Source organism: Octopus bimaculoides, chromosome 2 (genome assembly GCF_001194135.2).
Source record: "Octopus bimaculoides isolate UCB-OBI-ISO-001 chromosome 2, ASM119413v2, whole genome shotgun sequence".
NCBI classification, from domain to species: domain Eukaryota; kingdom Metazoa; phylum Mollusca; class Cephalopoda; order Octopoda; family Octopodidae; genus Octopus; species Octopus bimaculoides.
Window position 1 is genome coordinate 92622473 of NC_068982.1, and position 4142 is coordinate 92626614.

At 33.0% G+C, this 4142-nt stretch overlaps 1 protein-coding gene across 1 annotated transcript in view; it reads left to right on the forward strand.

Annotated features, from left to right (window-relative positions):
* The first annotated feature begins 3555 nt into the window (after positions 1-3555).
* The window catches only part of LOC106883997 (uncharacterized), a 12382-nt gene continuing 11795 nt past the window's right edge, over positions 3556-4142 (forward strand). Inside the window, exon 1 of the mRNA XM_014935159.2 lies at positions 3556-3599. The gene's annotated coding sequence lies outside the window, so the exon portion shown is untranslated. The remainder of the gene's footprint in view (positions 3600-4142) is intronic.

The window sequence follows — 4142 nt, forward strand, 5'->3', positions numbered from 1 at the left end:
ACATATAAATGTAATCTTTAAAATATATTTTAAAATATACATATGTAAATAAAATAGGGGCCAAAGTTCCTCCAAATCAAAGTAAAAGCATGTGTTTGCAATTACTCAGACAAGATCTTACTATTCCAAAACCTTGATTACCTTCTGGGGACAACATACTGCCAATTCTGCTAACAGTAGCCCAATCCAATAATGATTTCTAACATAAGCAAAAGGCCAAAAATTTGGCAGGTAGGTAACAGTAAATTTCTAGTACTTAGTTTATGAACCTCAAAAGGATGGAAGCCCATTTCACTTTCCAAGAGTATATTTTAACAAACTCACTGGCTACTCATGACACCAGCACCTGTTCTGGCATTATTCTATATATATATCACTGGTGAGGACAGATCACAGCTACCTCTAGCAGTTGAGCATTCATCATTGACAAGACCAAGGAAGATTGAAATCATGTGATCTGGTAATCTTGGCACTGGAAGTGGCAGAGATTTGTCTCTCCACTAGCAATATAAAAAATGGCACTCCATTGGTTGTGATGATGAGGGTTCCAGTTGATCCAATCAACAGAAACACCTGCTCATGAAATTAACATGAAAGTGGCTGAGTAGTCTACAGACACACGTACCCTTCATATAGTTCTAACAAAATCTTTAACTGTAACCGCTATAGGAAAGCTCTACTTAAACTACCCATTTTTTCAGCTACATTCATATTCCATCTTTTGGTCTGGATATTTCCAGTTAGACTTTATTACAACCTACGTACTGTAAACAAATTGTGCCCCAGGGCTAAATTATGTTCTTCACACTCTTTCTTTTAAATATCCCTTGGTTAGTGTCTATGATTATAAGTAACAACAATCTTGCTGTAACTATTAACCATACACCCCCCTGCAGATATCTTCCATCAGACATTCATTACATCAATGAATAAAGATATAAATAACCTGAGGTGAGACATGTCTTATCCAACACTACCAATACATTGTTACAACTCAGATCAAGATAGGACAGCCATAGCAATACAAATACTCTTTTGTGTAGTTTTTAGATGGTGAAGTATTCTGAAATTTTAGTTGTATGAATAACAAGTGATTAAAACCTTCATGCTCATTTCAAATGATCAGGCCTTTTAGCTCTAACATTTTTTCATAGTTATCCCCGGTGAAGGTACATTGGCAAGTATTTAAGGCATTGGGTTCACAGTGTGTCTTTGAGCAAGGTACCTTTGAGTATTGTGTCTTCATTTCATATTGCCCCAGTTTACTCAACTGAAAACGAATACTAGCCTGGTGATGGTGCAAGCCTTTCTCCCTCAGACTGTCACATCCTTGATGTTTCCATGGGTCAAAGGGGCAGTGGGTAGAGAGATTATCTATGTATGCTTGCAACTATATAGGCACATAAAACACTTAACAACAGTATAGTACATTTACCCTAAACTGCATCCCAACAGATATTTTGGCTCTGACCTTTATGCTGATCCTTTACTACACCATAAGAATACTCTGCAGTAGGTTACTTCTTACATATCTAAGATAGTGCAGCAACAATGCACATAAACATAAAGCATATCCAATTGATAGAGAAGCCTTCATTTACCAACATGTTTCTTACCAACATGTCACTTACCAATATGTTACACCCATTAACTCAACAATACAGTTTAACCACTGTTCCTTCATTAGCACAAAACCAAAAATAAGAGGCTTGCTTTATGGTTTTAATCTATGACTTAACTACACTGTGCTAGGAAGCTGTATGTGACACATATATCTGAGATAGATATTAAAGTGTTTGTGAAGCAAAGAATTTCATCAATTCTACAATTGTTAACTTGTTCATCTAGAACTTCTGAAAAAGTGGGATAATATCTCACATTTTTACTATTCAGCTGTTTGTGTTTAGAATTCATTTCTGAGTATTGTTTCTTCCCTCTGATTCTACAACAATCTCCATTTCTTCTAGCCTTTGATATTTGAGACATTAGGAGGTACTGGGCCACTAAGAGCAAAGTTCTTGTCATTGTTGACCACTCACTTTACTGAGGTGCCAGGTGGTGCCTGTGAGGGTGCTTGGCTGTTCCAGTGCCTCAGCCTTGCCATCATCAATGATAAGTGCATTGGTTTGCTTCAGTAGGTTCTGTTGAAACTTGTGGTGTGCAACCAATTGAAGCACTTGGTGTTGAATTGATGTTTCTTTTCTTTTTTCCCCTTTTTCCTCTTTTTTCTTTTTTCTTCTTTCTTTGCTCATGTTTATGTTTGGTTTGGGATTTGTATTTCAATATGGTTTTGTATTATATATCATATACATATGTGTATATGTGCTATATATGTAATAGAATTAATATTAATTAAAAAATTAGTTTCCATACTGTTTGGTGCTTCCAGTCAGTTATTCATTATTATCAAGCTATCAATACCTTCTGTAATGGACAGTTTCTGTAAGATGTCAATATCTAAATAAAAATATAACTTCAGTTATAACAATGTTGGTAAAATTTCAATCAACTCCTCAGTACAGGAGCAGTGTGTTTACCCTCTTCCCTATGTCCCATCCAGAAGATGCCAAAACTTTCAAATAATGCTTAGTTCACCAACTTCATGAAAAGGTAACAGTTCGCCTGACACAGCAAACATGATGATTCTCAATCCCACAGATGCAGATCATCCATTGAAAATTCTTTAGAAAGAATGCAGGGTACACATCTTCCACTCTGTGATGCAAGGAAGGAACAGAGACTGTATAGTGTGCAATAGCTCAACTAAGAGAGTACAGACATTCCTTTATTGAAATGGTTGCACAAACAAAACACACCTTCGCCCAAAACAATGCTTTATAAATATCATAATGATGTGGATATGTAAGGTTTTTGACACTAATCATGTTGATGTACATAGACACAGTGGAATATATTTTAAGGATTTTTAAAAAATTTCATTATTTATATAAAACTTCGTGTAGATTCATGAAATGGGTCATTTTACAGTGAAAAGCATCAAAATTTACAATTAGAAAGGATATGCAATTTGGATTTATTAGGAAAAAATTTTCACTACACCATAGAAGTGCAATACCACTAACAAATACAATATTTATATATATTTTCTGAAATTACATTTAATTATTTATAATTTAATATATAATAATATTCTAAGTCTCCTTCATAATTAGCCACATAAACAAAGAGATTTCAAAGCCTCCATGCACTTATAAATTTTAGTGAAGGAGAAAATCCCGGAGATAAAAAAAACAAAACAAACCCACCAGCAAACAAGCTCTGATACTCTTATCAAATCATTAAAATATCAATGTGAAAATGTTTAAAAATGGAGAAAAAGATGTTATGATAACATTATCACTAAGATCCTATTAAATCTTGATAAAAATGTAATATTAGTGAAAGTAAAAAACAACAACAGTATATGATTAAAATATAAACAGGTGTAGCTTCTCAGAAGATTGAACCTCTATCAATGTGTGTGTGTGTGTGCGTGTGAGTGCGTGTGTGTATGTGTGTGTGTGTATATATATATATATATATATATGTATATATAAAACTTCTGTTTAGTCTAAACTGTTAATTTGAACAGAATTTAGGTAAGAAAATAATCATTACACTTCTTATTGCTTTCATTTTTATGGGTTTCTACATGTAGAAACTCATTTACACACATCCATATACATCCATACATAAAGATTTCTCAAAATGGAATATGTTAAAAAGATCAGATATTTTAGACATGGCTCTTGATCTGAAGGATCTTATTTGAACTATTAGCTCTCTTCTCTTCCTCATAACAAACTAAATTCTTCTTCTTTGTGAACATTTTGAACTTACTATGTACTATATGTAGAATATGTGTGTGTGTGTATCTGTGTGTGCATGCATGTGTATGTGGGTGTGTGTGCATGTGTGTGTGTGAATGTGTATGTATGTGTGTGCATATATATATGTTCGTATGTGTGTATGTATGTGTATATGAATGAGTTATATGCATACATATACATACATACATATATACATATATACATATGTATATATATATATATACATACATATATATATACATACACATAAATATATACATATGTATATATGTGTATATATATATGTATATATATACATATATATACATATAT